The following is a 20,636-nucleotide window of genomic DNA, read 5'->3' as shown; positions in this document are numbered from 1 at the left end:
TGCAACTTCGTGTTCTACCAGTTTTTATCAAGCAGTTAATTATACTCAAACGTTTTTTATACCTGGTAGAACTAACAGTTTAATTAGTTTCTCCTATTTAACTTTTTTTTATAATCATGTCGTACTGATATCAGTTTGTAAACTACAAAAGAAATATTTGCTTTAAATTTCTTATTTTTTCGGTTAGCAATTATTTTGTTAAACAATAAGTTTAAATTATATGAAAATTATACCTTTAAAATTTTACTGAACAAATTCAACTACTTGTAGTATTATAATTGTTATTTATAATTTTCTAAACTTTTGTGAACAAATTAAATACTGAAAATACAAATAAAGCTTTTAAAACCTTTGAGTTAAATACTCTCCAAATGTTTTATAAGTTTGTTCAAAGTTTTTTTTTTCTTTACCTTGTAATTTAAACGTATTATGTTACTTACAATTGGTTAGTAACTTTTTAAACGTATTTTATTATAAAAGATAAAAACTTCCATACTTAACATACAAAACTTTTTTACATTAACAAAATTTGTGCAAACTACTTAGATTGCTTAGTCATCCTGATCAAGTAGGTGGAAGTATAACTAGAAAAATAGTGAAGCTAAAACCATGCATATCTTGTTAACGTAGCATTAAATTGAAAACGTCAGAGGTAGAGACGGGATTCAAACCCGCGCCATCGAAATAACTGGAGCCGAAATCCTGCGCCTTAGACCACTCGGCCTGTCTTCTACATATACGTTAAGAATATAGTGCGTATATAAACTTCATCAAATAATTGTCAGTAGAAAACTTTTTCAAGTCCTTTTATGATGTTATCGAATTTAAGATGAATGATACTTGCTTAAACAGTCGATAATGTTTTTCTACAGTTTTATTTTATGTTATGTCCTTAAATTGTTTATCATGCCAATTACCCTTTTGTTAAATTTGAGCTTGCCTCACGGCAAACGAAAGTCCGGACTTCTGTTCTGCAGACTTTCGCCGATGTTTTTTGTTAAATTGTTTATAGTATATGTTTCTGAATAAATAAATTATCATAAAAGCTAAAGTAGTAATTGAGTACTATGAAGCTACAGTACAAATAAAATATATCATTAAACTTGTTTTTTAATTTATTGTGTATTGTTAAATTTTTTAAATTAAAATCTTTAGTATTTGTTTATTGTTATATATGAATTAAATTTTAAAAAACTCATCAAAAAAATAGTATATACTTTTTAAAGGTACTTTATAAAACAATCTTGTCATAAAAAGTATTTTTTTTAATTTTCAAAGTTTTGCATGTCAACTAACTTTTAACTACTCTAATTAAAAACCACATTAAAATATTTGAAAACTAGCTTTTAGTTTTTCTTTTTCAGATATTTGCATTTAAATTGCTGTTTTACATGGCCTAAATACTTTAAAAATGTATTTTTAAGTTATAATTATATATAAAAAACAATAATATTTAGAAAATAACAACAAAATTGTCGTTTATATAAATTAATATACAAATTTAATAATTGAGATTGCTTTCAAAATTATCTACACATTTTTTCATGTTGAATTTTTTTAATTACCAAATATTATTTGTATCAGTTTCTAATTAGACTTTCATTAGTCGTATCTTATTTTATAAAACCAATTGTATTTAAATTAAAATATGTATAGTCAGAAAAAGTAGATAAATATAAAACTAAATACCTAAACCTACATGTAATACTTAATGATTACATAAAATGCTTTAGAATTGCTGTTATGACAAGTTTATTAAACTTAAATATTTAATAAAACAACTGAAATACACTTGCTAAAAGCTTGATAATAAAAATCCTAATGAAAAAGCTTCGCAGAAAAACAACAATTTGCACACTACTTTTCTTTATTCAACTGACGCACGTTTCTCTGTGTTAATGAAGTTAATACATTTTTACGGATTTATCTAAAGCTTCCAAGTTACAGTTATCAAAGTTAATTGGAAAACTTTAATAAACCTGCAGAACTGTCTTAATTTGTTAAAAACAGAGAAACGTTCGTCAGTTGAATAAAGAAAAGTAGTGTAAAAATAAAGTACAACACAAAGTTTATAAAAAAAAACTTAAATTAATCTACTGAACTGTTTTGTTAAGTAAAGTTATACTTTTCGAATAAATATTCTTGTTTATAAACATTAACTTCTACGAACCTTAAAATAAAACCTTTTTTCTTTATTTTTAGACTATTTTTTTTTGACAAAAGGTATCTATAATACTAGTAGATTTTTTTCTTTTTTTTTTGCAAATAGTTTATCTGAAGCTATAAATAAAAAAAAGTATGTATTATAAAATAAAAAACTTGCTTGTTCGATATTAATATTAGTTTTGTCATCAATGTTAAGAAATGCAATGTTTTATTTAAACTATTTTTTTTATTATAAAAGTTTACATACCTTTATCAAAAATATCAGCAGTTCACTTATTAATTAAAACTAGAAAACCTAAAACTATACAATTTAAAATATATAAAACCAGAACTAAACAGATACATAACTTTACTAAACTTTCTAGCTTACAAACAAAAATTTACCTATTTAATACATGCAATAAAAGCGAAACACTCAATAAAAAAGTTTGACAAAATGAAATCATTTTGTACAACGAAAGTAAAAATGTTTCAGCCCGGGCTCGAACCGGGGACCTTTCGCGTGTGAGGCGAACGTGATAACCACTACACTACTGAAACGCTTGAGGGGTGGCGAAATATGGCGTTTTTATATTTACTGTAACTTGAATTAACCCTCTTTGAAAGCTTCAAACTACAAAAAAATCGGCAAAAGTCTGCAGAAGCCCTATCGTGTGCCGTGAGACAAGCTCAAGTTTAACAAAAAACTTGATCATCAGACTTCAGTCATTCCATCTGATCATCAGTTTTTGTTGATTGTATATAATACGAGCGTACCAGATGTCTTGTCTAGTGGACAAATTGTTAAACGTTTTACTGCAAAAGACAATACTGAAGTCACTGATAAATGCCAACAAATGGTTGATTTACGTGAAAGCATGATAAACCGTCTGTAGATAGAAGGCTACAGGTTTTTCGGTTGTGACTGACTGATGAGTCCTAATAAAGACGAAATCGGTTTTAGTCTACTGAAAGCTTATGGTTTGATGATCTTTGAAAGCTTATGAATACACTCAATAGTACAAAGGTAAAGATGCTGTACACTATTTTTGTTTTGTTTAAGTTTAAAATCTGACACTTAAATATACTAAGCAAATTATTAGTCTAAATGAAACTTATAATAATATAAAGAAATAATTGCTATAAGATTGGTTTTATTATCAATTAAATTAGTTAAGTTCTACCCTTAGATATATTTAAAACTGGACTTATTTTTTAAACTGTTGACTCTCATTTAACTATAAATATAGATCTTTTTTTTAACATTATACTTTCAAAATAAATTGAAGTTTTACTATTATGCTGACAACTAGGAAATAAAAACAACAAGTTAAAATAACTTTAAAAGTTTTTCAATTTCTTAGTCATGTAGTATTTTTAAGAGTGCAAACTATGATAAAGTAAACTTTCTTTCTTTAACTAATTTAGAATTTTGTTATTAGTATAAGATATATACTTATGAGCTTTGACAAAACTATTTTTGTTTAAAGTTTAAACTAGCTAGCAAAACATAATTGTACAACTATGTGACAAAACATAAATATTTAATTAGGGAAAAATTGTTGTAAACATAAAATAATGCTCAAGTTAGTATTAATTTTAATCAAAAGATGAGTTGATTTAAAAAATTTCAAACTTAATTTATATTTCAATCAGTAAAACTTTTTAACTTAACTTTTAGGACAAGCTTACAAGCTTTAAGTGACTATTGAGTTTTAGTTATTTGTTTATTGTTATACTTAGTTTAGTTGTAGTATAGTGATTTGTTAATTTATTAGTAAAATCCACGACTTAAATCAGTTTGTAAAGTTAAATAATAAATTTTCATTAGTTAGAAACTTTTATCACATACTTAGCAATTTATTTCTACAGTTAGTTTTATCATTTATAAATACCTCAACTTGTTTTCTCAGCCATCATTTAATCAAAATATACTTAGATTTAAAAATATTAATTCAATATAATTATAAACTTCATACTCTGTGGTCACACGTATAAATACATATAAATGAAAATAAAAGCAAGTACAAAGTAAAATGCACGTCTTGAAATGAACAGCTTTTGCAAATAAACATCAAGTTTACAGCCATAAGCGCTTAACCACGTGAGAATTTACCGCTTAAACGAGCAGATAAACTGCATATAATACAGCTAGCGAGCGAAAACGCATTAAAAATTTGCAGCGCAATATTATAGCACATTCTGTCGAGCTAACGGCAAAAAAAATAACGCTTGAACACACTTATGCTAGCATTTGATTGCGGTACAGAGCTAGCTGCATTTACATTTGAGAATATATTTAGTAATTTCTCCATTCCAACACAAGCGTCAATGGTGTAACGGTTAGCATTGGTGCCTTCCAAGCACGAATTTCCGGGTTCGATTCCCAGTCGACGCACTTTAAATTGGTTTTTGACAATTTTTTTTTAGTTGTAACTAAGGGCTAGTATACTAAAAAATCAGTCTGCGCTGAAAAAATTATGACTTAGCAAAATAAATTTTTTTCATTGTATTTTTTTGTAATAATAATTTAAAATTTATTTTTGACTAATTTTCAGGTAAAGCGGGTTAGGGATAACAGTATAAATAAAAAATAAAAAAAAAAGCGTTATAAAATTTTCTGACTCAGCTTTTTTCAACTCAGACAGACCTTTAAGTATACATACTTTCCGTAAAAAAGCTTTTTTTTTTTGTCATTGTTTTTTAACAATATGTATCTTTCGAGGTTTCTAAGCATTATTACTGTATCATTTGTTTATATTACTATATCAATTGTAAATATTTAGAACCAATTTATCAAATCCAAGCTTTAATCCCTTTGAAATTTAAAACTTTATTTACACTATGTATTGAATTCTTTGATAAATTTGGGCGACCTCACAATAAGTTATGAGAGCAACTTAGACTAACTGTGTTTTGAAAATTGTTTTCAGAATAAAAGAGAAAGGTATGAAAAATTTTGGTGATGTAGAGGTGCTAATAAAGGAGTTGAAAACAACAGTTTTTGAAAACTTATGTAGGCGATCTTTGCTAAAAATATAAAAAATGCTAATGTATAAAATACTTTAAAACAAATTAAAATAAAAAGTTTATGAAAGTATTAAAGCAAGTATTTTACAGTAGTAAGTTATTTTGATAAAAGAATTAACAAAGTTAAAACTTAAAAATTAATCTTAAAATTGTGCCTATGTAAACTAAATATAAAAGTTTACTCTTAAAATGGTTTTGTTAGAATAGTTTTGCACGTAGTCAAAATCTAAGAATACTAAAGTCTATAGAGGTAAATTAACTTTTTTTTCAAAGCTTAAGCTAGATACACAAAAAAAAAGAAAAATCTGCAAATAAAATATCAGTAAAAATAAATTAAAAATAGTAGAACACCAGTGTTTTTCTACATTACTCCTATTCACAAGCTATAAAAAAATTAAAGTAGCTTACACTTTCAGTCAACATAAAAAAAGAATGATCAAGGTGTTAAGATACAAGGAAAAGATCATAAAAAGTCCTAAAAGCAAATGGTGAGAGATTTCTAAAAAAGTAAATAGTAACATTATAAGCAGGATTTTTAGTAAATATTTAGGAAAACTTTGAAAAAGCATACATTGAAACTAATAAACAAATAAAAATGCAAAAACTCCCCACAATAAGGTGAGATTGCTCCAACAATTGTTTGTAGTTTGTATCCCAAATTTAATTTAATCCCCCTCGTGTTCAAACCCACAACTTTACAAATCATCCAACCCCGTGTCCGACGTCCCAACGCCTCGACCCACACGGCGTATATCAAGATCAGTAAAAATACCGATTTTATATTAAAAATTTGGTACTAATAAGGAAAAGAACAATCGAAATTTTACGAATTTGTGAAAATAATAGCTTAAGTGGTTTAAGTAGACTTAAAATAAGGGCGGTATGGTAAAATATAGATATTTTCATGAAAACTAATGCTTAAAGTGGTAGAGAACAACTACTTATGATATTTAGAGTGCTAAAGTGGTTGCTTAAATATATGGTAATTATGCTGGGCTCACTATAACTAACTATAAACATACAAAACTTACTATCTAATCTAATACATATCTAATCTAATACATATCTAGTACATATCTTAAAGAAACAAGTTCGTTAGAATACATATTTAAAAAAGTTTTCGTAGAACTTTTTTTTAAACTTACGTAAGTTTCTCTATGTTAGAAAAAATTAAGTAAACAAATAAACAAGTTTATTAAGTATCTAGTAGTCAGGATTATTTTGTAACTGTTTATACTGTGTTGAAATAACTTCAAGAGGGAATTGTAGAAAAACAGTTATAATACAGATACTATAGAGTTAGTACGTATTAGAAAAGAGTTTTTATAAAGATATTTGGTTAGCTTGCTATGTTGATATACACTTTTTATAAAAATAGTTTTTTAACTTTACACAATTTGGAATGAAGTGTAAAATCATTCATAATTCACTTTTTAAAAAAACATAACAAAAGTTTAGCACGTAAAATTTGAAAGAGTTATAATTTTTAAACTTACCTTCTATAGCTTCAATTTTTAGTACGCCGAAGTATAATTTTAAGTCTTTTAAGTTTATTTCGAGTAGCAACTAAATGGTTATTGAAACAAGTGACTATTCAGCTATGCTAAATACTATGAACAAAATACAAAACTTAAGTATTAACTTTCAATAAGGCCATGTAACAAAGATAGGTAATCTTTGAATTTTATTTAGAAATTGGTGATAATAGCTTTAGTTCAGTGTTTTATACACACTTAATGCAAGATCAAGGTTAGAAAGTATAGTTTATTAAGTTCAACAGGTTTTCTAATTTTCATAGACAAAGTTAAACAAAGTTTTGACTCTATCAAAAAAAAAATCGCATCAAATACTTTAAAGACAGAAGAAAAACTTTAAAAAAATATTTTAGGTACAAACTACCAGTAAATGTACATTTTTACCGACAAACAACAAAAACTCAGCTTAAAGCAATTTAAGCGTTACAACCAAAGGTCAATTTTTATTTTCAAAAGCTCCTAAATCAGATATAAGAAAGCGATGGTTCCAATTAAACGACAATTTCTTCGCATTTTTGTTTCTAATTTTTTTTTTCAAATTCTCCCCGTAACGTAAAAACCGGCTCAAAATGTATAATTATTATGTGTGTATTTAAGTAGAACTTTTTTTTATGTTGCATCTTTTATTGTGTTAAAAATATAAAACTTGATTTGTAAACTTTCACAGAAGTTTTTATGTGCTAATAATAAAGTTAAATAAACTCAATACTGAATACTTCTACAAAAAATTGGCAGCTATAAATCTAATTATAAATCTTGTACACATAAACATTTTAAATTTTAACATACATCTAGCTTTCTATCAAAAAATAATCCTGAAATAAGAACAAGTTAAACTGTTTACGTTCAAATAACTTAAATTCAGTTACATTTGAAATATAGTTTTTAATTAAAGTACATTATGAGTTTGAATTGTTTGTTTTTAGATTATAAGTTTGAATTCTAAAGTTTAAACTTTAAGTTTGTAGCAAAATACAAGTTTTTAATGTTATGTTTGAATAAAAAGTTATTGCTTACAAAAGCATTATAAGTTCCTAATGATATTTTTAATTACAAGTTTGAATAGTTACGTTTAGACTTAAAGCTTGTAACATTATGTCATGAATGTTTTAGTTAATTTATAACGGTTTACCTTGTGTTAGTTAAAACATAATATTAGAGATCACTATAATCATCACTTAAGTATTATTATATAAACTAACATTAATAACAACAATGAAACATACTGCGCATGTGAACATGGTTCTGTGAATAATTTGAATACAATTCCACTTGATATCTGATAAGGCAAGTTGGCACGTCAAAATACGGTAGTTTGTTATGTTCCACTATCAAGTATAGCTGGTGAAATTAAGATACAAACAACTTTGAAATAATTTATAATCACAAAACTAGTTTACCTATCAAGTGAAACTGGTGGGTTTTGTTGAGTTTTTATGTTTTTTGCAGTTTAAAAACTCACAAGCTGCTACTGTCTTTACCTGTTGGGAGAAAACATAAATACTAAAATATGAATTTTGTACCAACACTAATAAAGTTGTGTAAAATATAAGTGCAAGTTAATAAGCAATTTCACGTTTTACCAATATTTTGTACCTGTAGAAGTTAAATTGAATTATTTCTTCAAAGCTTTTAAGCAACATAAAAATACTGAAGTAAAAATAACTTAAATATTAAAGTAACAATTTTGTTATATTTGTGCTTAGCAACTTTTTTAAGAAACTTATTTTCCAAAGCAAACTAGCTTTGTTTAGTATTACAAATTTTAAATCTGGTTTTTAGATTTAAGTGCTTTAAGTATTGGTTTCATAACTAAAACTTTAATTCAGTACATATTTTAAATCGAAATACAAATTTTAGTTATTTACTTAACATTATTATAAAAGTTAATCACAACAAACTTATTTTAAAATATTTAGACTTGTCGATTACTTTAATGATTTGTGTCCAATTAAAATATCTAATTGTAATTTTAAAAGCATACATAGAGAAAATAGATAATGTCTGAATAACCATATCTTTAAAAAACGTCATCGGCAGGATTCGAACCTGCGCGGGCAGAGCCCAATTGATTTCTAGTCAATCGCCTTAACCACTCTGCCAGAATGACTTGTGGGAGAAGGCAATATCACGCGTATATAAACACTTATATACGTTCTAAGCTCAAATATAATACTTGTATTTGCAGTGTAACTTTGAAGCATTGCTAAATTTTGTTATTTGCTGCAAAAAGCAGATAGCGTATTATTCTAATCTAGTTTATTAATAAAATTTTATTAAAATGCCAGTAATCATATACTTTGAGTTTATAAAAAATGTTGAAACTTCTACTAAAAAAAACTATAAGTTAACTGGTACATTGAATAGCTTAAAATATTTTAAATTCTAAATAAAAGTATTACATACAACTAAAAAAAAAAAAAGTACTATAAAAGTTAAGATGTAATGAATTAAATATTTCCATTAATAGTCTAGCTTTTTCGTTATAAAGTATTAACTTTTAAACATAACACAAACAAAATAACTTCAAAAAAAAAATCAATGATGTCTAACCTTTTTTTGTTTAATCAAAACAATTCATATAAATTAAATTAGTATTACTTCTACATACAACTATGTCTTTAGTTCAATAGTTCGCAACAATATTTTGATCGTCACACGAAATTTTCCTCAAAATAAACGTAAGCTAAAACACAAAAACAAAACTTTACCCAAAAACATAAATAATGGTTTTATTGTTTAATCATTTATGATGAAGAAACATTAAAATTTAAACAAACTTGTGTGGACATTTAACATCATACTTTTAGAAAAAGTGTTAAATAAAGTTAGTGTCTTATCTGAATTGCCAATTTTTGAGCTCTTAAACTTTGTAATGACAATAGAAAAATTAGTTGCCACTAAAGCTCATAGTTTAAAAGAATAAAAATTAAAAGTCAATCACTGTTAATTTCATAAGAAAACTGACTAAAAAATGCGTCAACCGGGAGTTGAACCTGAAACTAATGTTTGGAAGGCTCCAATGCTAACCGTTGCACCTTTGACGCTTGTTCCAAACTAAATAATTATAAACTATGATAATCAAATATAACAATTTGAAATTATATACTTATAATGATGGCAAGCAATACGTAAAAGGGTTATTAAAATTTTGAAGAGGAAATTAGAGAAAGCAGATAAAAAGGTATGATATGAATAATCGATAATCTACAACTAAATGTAATAGTAACATAATACAACTAAATTTTATCTAAATAAAAAATGTTTATTTAGTTATTATGTATGTATTTAGTCAAAGTTCAGAAGCATTTTTTGAGCTTTTAGCTGTATACATTTTGTATTTGGTTTTTCCAGCTCATCAAAACAGTATTGATTTTATAAAAATTTTAAGTAAACATATAAAGTTGCTCTTAGTAAATACTTTATTTTTATTTTACATTTTGATTATTTATTGACCATTTTGATGAGCTGTAAACTTTTGTAAATAGTAAAACACATATAGTTGTTTGATTCTATTTTGATTGTTGTTTAGTATGTGCTAAAAGCTTTTTTTAGTATTTTAAGCTGCATATTTACTGGTAATGTCATTGGTGGTTAAGTTATATTATTAGAGGATTTAGCTAGATGTGCAAAAGTAATGATATATGTTAGAGTGATAGTATTATATCAAACCGTAACAATGGTCTTGAGATCAACTTTGTAATAAATTTAAAATGAGTAAAACATTGTAGTAAACAATGAACTTCACCACACGATCAACAACAACAGCATCCGAGACAATCCTACGACCTGTTTCGTCCTAATTAGGACTCATCAGGCAGGAATAGTCGCGAGAAACCGCTGTTGTGATCTAACCAAACGGGGTTAAGTACGAAGCACTGAAGCGACCGTTTGTGGTTTAAGTCCGAAAATTCGTTGAAAAAATGTTGATCGTGCGGTGAAGTTCATTTTTTATTATCGATGGCATAAAACATCTCAACTTTGTTGATGATGGCCGAAATAGATACTGGCTAAAACTGATAAAACGAGCGTGGAGAGTAAAATCTTACATTAAGCTGACAATGTCTAAGACGTTGGGCTGTGAAGATTTGCCTGCGTCAATTTTTCGGACTTAAACCACAAACGGTCGCTTTAGTGCTTCGTACTTAACCCCGTTTGGTTAGATCACAACAGCGGTTTCTCGGGATTATGCCCGCCTGATGAGTCCTAATTAGGACGAAACCGGTCGTAGGATTGTCTCGGATGCTGTTGTTGTTGATCGTGCGGTGAAGTTCATTGTTTATTATCGATGGCATAAAACATCTCAACTTTGTTGATGATGGCCGAAATAAATACTCGCTAAAACATTGTAAGTATAATTCACTTTAACTAAACATTCAAAAAAAGGTTTACTTTTATTATTTATCGATCCATAACATAATAATTTATGAAACTTCCTATCATTTAATTTATTCTCAAAGATTTAATTTTAAGGTAATTTCTTATAAAAGTATTTCAGCTAACAATTTTTATACTTTAAAAATTGATTTGAAATAAAATAAAATATTGTATTAAACAATATGGTAGCTTTTTATTTACCTTAGCTAAAAACATTAGGCCATTCCTTCTGTAAGTTTCTTAAAAACTAATTTAGCGAATCTTCACTGTTTATTACTACGTCACAATCCAAATATTATTAAAGCATGGCTTGTTATCGAAAGTAGCTTTATATTATTAACTTACAGAAAATTTTCGCTAGTTCCGGGTTCGACTCCCAGTCGATGCATTTTTTTTATTTATAATTAAAGTTGTTAAGCGATAAAAGTTACTTTTTCCATCGAGCAATTAAATTATCGACGCTTTCTACTTTTTTCTTTACTTGTTAGTACTTTGTTTTAGCAAATGAAGCTAAATTCTATGATAAGTAATTAAATCGTGTATTGTTATGTTTAATATGCACATAAAAAAACGAGAACGAGTCAAATTGCACGAAAATTCAAATATGCACGAAGGGACTTTTTGCACAAAGGCATTTTTGAACGAAAAAACTTGCACGAAGGTTAATTTTTGCACGAAAGTAAAAAATTAAATAACATAAAAATAAATTATAAAAAAATAACAAGAAAAAATAAGTTAACGACCGAGGGTAAAGGTAACAGTGATAGTAAAAATAAAACAAACAGAAGTTTAAAATTAATAAAGTTTATAAAAAAGTTGATAAAGAGTCCAACGCTCTACCAACTGAGCTAGACGGGCACTTACAGAAGCGATGAATGTAAGGTATTTATCTTATGCTTGAGTACTTAATTACGTCATAATTACCAACGGCCGCTCATCATTCCCAAGTAATTGATTATAAATGTTATCTTTTAAGTGATTATTTTGAACCTTAATAAATTTTTATCTAAAGTTAATAAAGTTTTAGTTGAGAATAAACTGAGTTATTAACAAAACGTACTAATACGTATCAACTTTTGTACTTTATCAATTAGCTGTAAAATTTAATTAAAACTATCTAATCAAAATCTAAAGAGCATTTCTTAAGCAAAATATACTACAAAAGGTTTATACTTAATTTTAGCAAATTAGAATTATTTAAAGCTTATAAATATTAAATCAACTATCATAATAAGTTGTAAGCATTAGTTACAAACTTAACAAACTTACGTGTTTTTCTTATATTACAAATTATCATATTAGCTTGCAAATTGGTTGTGAAAATTTTCGAGATAAAAAAAAGGTTACTCTATGTACAATAGTTAACAGTTAAATGAGGAAACTAATGTAATTAAAAAGTTAATGCATGTGGTATACAGTTTATATTCTACAGTTATGTAAAATTGTAATAGTTATGTCTAAGAACGATATTAAAAATATTTTGGAAAACTATTCCAAAACGTTATAACGTTTAAACGGTGTATACATAAGCTATAAATAAGACTAAATAAAACTTGGAATATTTTTGTTTAAATAAATCAACATTATACTAATGTTCTTATTATACAGAAGATTTACATGAAAACTTATAATTTAGTAGAAATGAAATACTTAGTATACTTTATAGAAGAGTTCAAAAAGTATTTATCAAAAATTTATCACATAAGAATAGCTAATAAACCTTCAAAATACTTTTATTTATTTAAATCGTTCAAGAAAATTTAAAACGAAACTAAGTAGCTTTTTTTTATAATGCTAAAATTGAAAATATGTTTAAACCTTCGCGTAAAACTTAAAAATTATTTTACAGGTTTGGTATTTCAAACTAAACTATAATAAAATTCAATACTTGTCTTAAATATATATACTTTAAAAACAAGGTTAAACTAACATCTTTCTATGTAGATTTCTTTAGTTTTGGCTTCAAATACCAGTTTTCGTCGTCTTTTTGTTGTTAATAAATCTAAGAAAACTTAATATTTCCAGCAAAATAATTAATTAATAAAAAATATTACTAAAGAAAAAAATATGTTTAATTACAATTGACAAGCTTTAAAACTAAACAAAACACATAAACCCTTATTTAAAAAATAAAAACTTTCCAATACTTTAAGTAAAATAAAAAACAGTAAAAAAAAACTTTTTATTAATTTTATAGTTATAAAAATATATGTTGCATAACTAAAACTTTTAATTTTAATTCATTAAAATTTTTGATCAATAAATTTAGATAAAATAAAGTTAAATAATAATTATTGCTTAAATAAAATAAATTTTATTTAAGGTCATAGTGAGATTACACTTTAATTTTAAAAAGTGCAATTTAATTAGAGTGAGTACTTTAGATTGCAATTTAATGAAGTAATTTTATTTAAGTATTAAACCACATTTAAAACATTATTTTAATCATTAAAAGCTATCAAATAATAAAATCAAAAACTATTTCCATAAAATTTTCAGAAAAATTAAATTCAGTCAAAGGAATAATACTTTCTATGTAATGTAAACGATTAAAATTCACAAAAGCATTGTGACATCATTATTGACTTATGCGATTATATATGAGAACATTTTAATTTGAACAAGAGGCGCCATGGATTAGTTGGTTAAAGCGCCTGTCTAGTAAACAGAAGATCCCGATTTCGAATCTCGGCTGTGTCTCACTTTTAATTTGTCGAGCTATTTAAAATACCTAATAGTTGAAACGTTTTATCAAGTGCTTAATGCGCTATAATAGCTGACTCAGTTTTTTAAAAGCAGTATAAATGTAAGGTTTTATTGATATTTATACAATAATGCTATTTTATCTTGACTAAAGTAAAGTGGGCGCAAATCGCGCAGGATTAAAAATAGGTAAGGACTGATTTAAATTTTATGTATGTATTGAACTTGTGCATATTTCTTAATATTAAAATTCAATGTAGCAGAAAGTTATTAAAAACAAATTTCATTCAAATATTTTTTGTTTAGTATATTATTAATCTAAACTTTGCTTTACACTACACAATATATCATATTTCTCAACTCTTTTTTTTACTTAATTTGAAAATTCGTCGTGTTTTTGGTTTAATTTCTTTTTTCATTAAAATAATTTGTGCGACAAAATTTTTCTAAAATTTAATTCTTTAAAAAGATTTTGTGAAGTTTTCTTTAATTTTATTTTTACTACAATATAAAGTTTTAAACATTTTTACATATATATTACCTTCAGAAAACGTTTATCGTTGTAGAGGGGAGAGTGGGTTTCTTCTAATGTTTTTCTACCTTAAAAAAAAAAAAAAAAGCTCTTATAGTTATATATTTGTATATTCATAATTAATTATTTGTTAATTTATTTATTAGAAAAAAAATAAAATAGTTTAGTGTTATGAAGTACTTTGAAAACTTAAGAAATTAATGTATCTAGTCTAGCACCAAGCATATTCAAATGTTTTACTACTAGCTTATACGAGGGGTGGGCAACGTTTTTCAATCAACGGGCCGGATCCGGAAAAAAAATAGTTGTTTGCGGGCCGGAGCATTTCGAATTAGTGATTTACCGGATCCAGTATCCGGATCCAGCCGAATAATGACAGATTAGATCCGAGTCCTACTGAATACTAATTTTAAGTCGAGATCCGGATCCGGTCGGATTCTAATTTAAATAAAAGTTTCAGATCCGGCCGGAATCTAACTTTATGGATAGAGTTGATAAGTTTTTTGAATCCCTTATGTATGACAACTTAAGATGCAGATTGAAACATGTCAGATGTTTATAAATTTTCAATAAATAGAATTGACACTGTAATTGACTAAGGTACGTCTGTAAAAAATCGTACCTAAAAAAACACTTTGCGTGGAATAATTTGACAAATAGATATTCCAACTAGGTTAGAATAGAACAACACAAAATGTTAGGACAAAATAGTGTATTTATTAGTACACATTAATTTATAAAGTTACTTTTTAGCACGTTTTTAAAGTCAGACTCTTACAGTTTTGTTTTTTTGAAAATATGATACAAAGTTTTATGAAAGTTTTTTAATATTTACCCTTTGCAGGCCTGTCACTTTGCTGCGGGCCGGTCATTTTCATTTGCGGGCCGGATCCCATTAAAGTTTAAAAAACGGTCAGGAGCCGGAATTTTTCTTTCTGCGGGCCGGATCCGGCCCGAGGGCCGTACGTTTCCCACCCCTAGCTTATACTAATAGAACCGGTTGAACAAACGATCTAGTTAAGAAAAAAACTCTTTAAAGATAAAAGATTAATGTGAAACAATAATAAAAAGTACGGCTACGATAATAAACTTAAATTTGAAAAACCTAAGCAACAACCTAAAACTAATCAAGAAAAAGAAATGTAATCTGGTACAACCCTCCTATTGGAATTCAGTAAAATATAGTATTGGAAGAAAATTTATAAATCTAGTCAAAATACACATCATTAAACAAAATCCGCTAACAAAATTTTTCAACAAACATAATATGCGAATAAGTTATTCGTGTACGGTAAATTTAGAGAATATAATTAAGGCACACAACCAAAAAAATTTAAACCAAAACTCAGGTATTTGGAGTCAATGAGGTTGCGCTGGCAGCTGTAAATATAATTTGAAAGGAGGGCAATTGTTGTTCGGAGAACATCGTTTACAGGGCCACAGTTTATTTTAGAGTTGAGACGAGGTTCTACATCGGCTTGTGCTCGACTCAGTTCAGATTTCACTTTTAAAGGTTGGTTTTAAATAAATGAAATGACACTTAGCTTACAAAGTATGTTTGTGGCTCAAAGCGCAGCGGCATTGACTTTGAAATATCCTTCGAAGTTATAAAAAGAGCACAGTCTATAGCTGACGGCAATAGCCCGATATGTAGGTTGTGTCTCAAAGAAACAACAGCCATTGTATATGAACTGAAAGATAAGACCTGCCTAAACAAAAGAAGCAAGTTTGTATCGTTTTGTAAACACATATAAAAATCGCTATTAAAGTTTAATAAGTTTTAATTTCACTTTTAATTTAACCTTATAATAACTTCAATTTAAATTTTTAATTAAGTTTTTATCCTTTTTTCATTTTATTCATTTTTCTGTTAAAATTTGTAGTCACTCACTAAGAAATTTTTGAATTTTTGCTAGCTTATTGTCGATTGGGAAGTTGATTTTTGCACGAGCCGTTTTGCATGATTTTGACAGTTTTAAAATTACGTCATAATATTTTTATGCTTAAATTTAAACTTTTATTTGAGTGTTTTGTTTTGTGCTTTATTTTGAACTTCTTTTGCAGTTGAGGAGTGCGTAGGCACGAAAATTGAGTTCTTCAAGTATTACATCTTGTAATAAACTTTTTATGTATATATATTTACTTGATTATACAAAAAACAATAGGTTTATACGACCGTTTCGTATATGAGTTATAGAACCTCATATACTCATCAGTAAAGCTAAAGTTTATAAACAATGTTTAACAGAAATTTAGAAACGGAAAGTTTTATAATTATTATGACGTATTACTAATAAATATTTTTAGTACAGTAAGTTAAATTTGAAAAAATACGCTGATCTTCTTAGTTTAAAAATTTATGCTTTTTGAAAAGTTTGGAAAGGTTGTATTAGAAAAACGTTTTAAATTGTATTAGAAGAATCTTTTAAACTATTCGTGTTCGCGGCTTAATTTTACGTTTATTTAATATTTAGTTAGTTTTAATTTTGCTAAAAAAGTATTTTTGCCAGATCTGTTGTATGTCTTTTGTTAATGTTGTTGAATGAAAATTTGTGATTCCTATATCTTTGTTTGAAAGTATCGCCTGTAGATTCTAACAGAATACAAAATAGTGTGAAAATTACCTTAAATCTATTCCTTTTTGCACAATCTTTTTGTATTGGATTTCTTTTACCTCATTGTATTTAAACTATTTTGGAAGTTACACTTCAAAAATTTCAAACGAAATCTGCAATACTTTTTGTTAACTTATTTCTACGACTAGTTTTAATTATAATTAATAATTATTTTCAATTAAAGATTAATGTTATGAACAGAGAATTTTAAACTTAGAACAAAATTGTAAACACATAATATAGTGACGTAAAATTCATTTTTAGTTTTAAGATTTTTTAGTAAAAAAAATACATTTTATAGCATTTGTTTTAGTTTTCTTGAGACAAAACAACTTTTGCATGTACTAATTGAAACTTTAAAAGTAAGGTTTAAATAAAAAAGGAGAGAACTCAAATTTTTTTTGAAAAATTAAGGTACAAAAATCAAAACATAAAAAAATTAGTTTATATATATGATTTTTTTTTAAGTTTAATTGCTTATTTGTAAAAAGGTAGTATTGTTCTGTTTATATTAATTTTAGCTTTAATTTATTTGTCCATTTGCTTTCAAAAAAATCTAATTCTGTTTGATCTTCTGAGCTACCCAAAAAAGTTATTGTTAAAGCTTTTTCAAATCCTTTACTTATAGTTGGATATTTTTTATTATAATGTAGTTTAAATGCAGCTCGATCGCTAGACTCTTTCTTATCCATGTTTTTCTAATTATATCTATGCGAGCACCACCTTTGCGAATATGATATATATCGTCTGTCCAACATAATACTCATTACAGTCCATAAATTCTGCCGCATAGATCAAAAAATTTTTACAACATAATTTCTTTTTCAATTTAATTATTTTTCCTGTGCTAAAAAAATTTGTTCAAATAAAAACAATCAAATAAACTTTATAAAGAAGCAACTGAACAACATAATAGTCCTAAGAAAACACGAACGTTAACTCAGCTCGATTAGATTTTTTTTTCATTTAAAACAAATGTTCAAACTTTAGATCCAATTATTTTACTTATCTTTAAAGCTAACTAAGATTTTTTTTTGTGGACGCTCCTTTGCTTTTAACTTAAAAAAATCATTGGATTGTAGTTTGACTTTTTGAGTCGGGCCCCTTAGAAAAATTTTTTTTTTTGGATATTTTTACTCTATCCGATTTTTTAGCCAGAAAATATCATTACAATGTTTAAATATTATTATAATGTTTTTTGATATTCTTACTTATGCTGTGTTTTCATAGGTGGGTGTTTTTTTGTTTCTTTTCAAATTTAAAATTTCTTAATGATATATACAAATATGCCCGATTGTAAATTTCAAAGACCCTCATTTTTCCAACGGTCACTGAAGCAAAAAAAAATTTAAACATTTTTCAATACACTTAATTATGACTATTTTAAATGGTTCACGGTTTTTTTTTTATCTAAACTGTTTTTATGTAAGACATGACCCGTGTACGTTTTACTAAAATTATAATTTTTTGAACTCGAAATCCCTCTTATTTCTTTTATGACACTTTTCTTACAGCATAAGTTATTCAACTGAGTTTATAACATTTGTAAATTACATTTGTTTATTGTATCAAATTAAGTTTTACTAAGTTTAAAATATTTTTTATCATCAACTATAAGTTTTAAGAAAAGTTAAAAAGTTATTGAGTTAGAACTTAAACGTCAAACTGGCATGGAAATATAAAAAGCTTAAATGTTATATAACTTTCTCTAAATGTTGTTTGAAAAGATAAAAAAAAGAAAATTGCTATACAATAATATTTTAGATAAATGACTTATTTTATAAACAAAAATCTGAAATTATTTTATCAAAAGTTAGAGAAATTTAAGTTTTTTTTTTCTGGAAAAGTATATAAGTAAAGTGTTTAAGTTTTTATAAACACAAACTGCAATGTTCTTTAGTAAGAATTTGTAACATATACGTATGTATAATATTAGAAATAAAATATTTACTTATTTTTTTTAAACATTAAATTTACTTTTTCAATTTTCTATAAGTTTATGTTTCAACAATTTACAAAACTAAACTAAGTTAAATTAACAACAAAAAACAAATAACTTACTGTTTTATTTATATTTTTAATTGTTAAGAGTACTTACAAATATTTAATAATGTTTCGAAACTTAACAGCATCAAACAACTTGAAATATATGGATATAGAACTTAAGTTCAAAATACAAAGCTTACTGAATTTATTCTTTCAAGAATTTGTTTTACAAACTAAGTTTCGGTCAAAGACCTCGTTAGTGCTTAAATAAGTCTTATTCAAGTAGAATTTAAATTTCTAATTTCTATTTGAATAAGATTCATTTAAGCAATGACGAGGTCCTTGACCGAAACTTAGTTTGTAAAATAAATTCTTGAAAGAATAAACTCATTATTTCTCCTCAGTAGTTGCGATCTCTTTATTTGTTTTCTTAAAAACAAAACATATAATAATAAAGCTTACACAAGTTCAAGTTACATAAACTGTTCTAGTTTATACGTCATAAGGTTTACTTAAACGGTTATAAATGCAAAGTAACTTCTTTCATCACAGTCCTACATGGTATAGTGGTTAGGATTCCTGGCCTTCACCCAGGTTCGATTTCCAGGATTCCAGGCATTTCCGGTATAGGAACTTTTTATTTGAATAGAAAATTAGAAGTTGGTTTACAAACGGTATAATAAATTTCGTTTATAACAACAAAATCTTTGAACACTTTTATATAATTTTTTGTACTTAAAATAAATGAAATTAAATAAGTTAACAAATTGAAAAGCTGGATTACACGTTAACTTTAATCACATTTTAATATAAATTATTTTTAAGTTTTACTTATATACAACATAAAATAAATTTATTAAATTAATTAGTAAGTAAGAATTAACGAAAAAAAAATATAGTGCTAAAGCATTGAAATTGTAGAAGTCATTAGAAAAAAGATAGTAAATTTATAAACCTAAAACGTATACAAAACATTGATTGTTTTGATTTTATTATTATATATTACATTTAAATTACTTCTTTTTCAAATAGTATTTATTCAGTGTTGTAAAATGAAATAAATCAAAAAAGTGTTTAAATACAGTTTAAAAACTCAAACATAATGAAAGTTTACTTATTTTGTTAAATATTGATTTTTTAAGTGATAAAGAAGAAAGTTTAAAAGTTATCAGTAAGAAACAACCTTGAAGGTTTTCAAACTGTTGTAAAAGCATTATTCAATAACAAAACAAGTTAAGTAAAATTCATTCATTTGTTAATAATTTTGCTTTAGGCAACGCTGAAAAGTTGTTTATAATCTGTTTTAAATTATCGATGCTGTAAGGGGATATAACGCAGTGGTAGAGCAATCCACCACAGATCGATAGGCCCTTCGCCCAAATCCACGTGTCCCCTCTTCTTTCAGACAGTTTTTCAAAAATAAAAAATCTTGATGCAAATAATTGTGCTTGATGCTTAATAATTTTGGTTGATGCTTAATAATTTTGGTTGATAATTAAAAGTTTATGCTTGACGTCATAAAATTTCTACGTCTTTGCGAGACCTCTTTTTATTGTAAAGTTAAATTGTTAGCTATTAATTTTAAAATTATAGTTTTATGTTTAATTACAACTTTTATTTAAAAATGTTTAACGTTATGTTTACAAATTTTATGATAAATAAAGTTTTATTTTATAACAAGCGCTTATGTTTTTCCCAATAAAATATTTTAGT

The 20,636-nt window shown here is 26.1% G+C and overlaps 2 non-coding genes across 2 annotated transcripts; both read right to left on the bottom strand.

Moving 5' to 3' along the window:
• Nucleotides 1-2,633: 2,633 nt before the first annotated feature.
• Trnav-cac (transfer RNA valine (anticodon CAC)) lies at nucleotides 2,634-2,706 on the bottom strand. Its single transcript has one exon. It is a non-coding gene; the product is annotated as a tRNA-Val (tRNA).
• A 6,032-nt stretch (nucleotides 2,707-8,738) lies between these two features.
• On the bottom strand, nucleotides 8,739-8,820 carry Trnas-aga (transfer RNA serine (anticodon AGA)). The gene has a single exon. It is a non-coding gene; the product is annotated as a tRNA-Ser (tRNA).
• Between the last annotated feature and the right edge of the window lie 11,816 nt (nucleotides 8,821-20,636).

The sequence above is a fragment of the Thalia democratica genome, chromosome 2 (assembly GCF_965202585.1).
Source record: "Thalia democratica chromosome 2, ktThaDemo2.hap1.1, whole genome shotgun sequence".
Taxonomy (NCBI): Eukaryota; Metazoa; Chordata; class Thaliacea; order Salpida; family Salpidae; genus Thalia; species Thalia democratica.
Note: the sequence above shows the minus strand (reverse complement) of the source record. Positions and strands in the feature narration are given on the sequence as shown.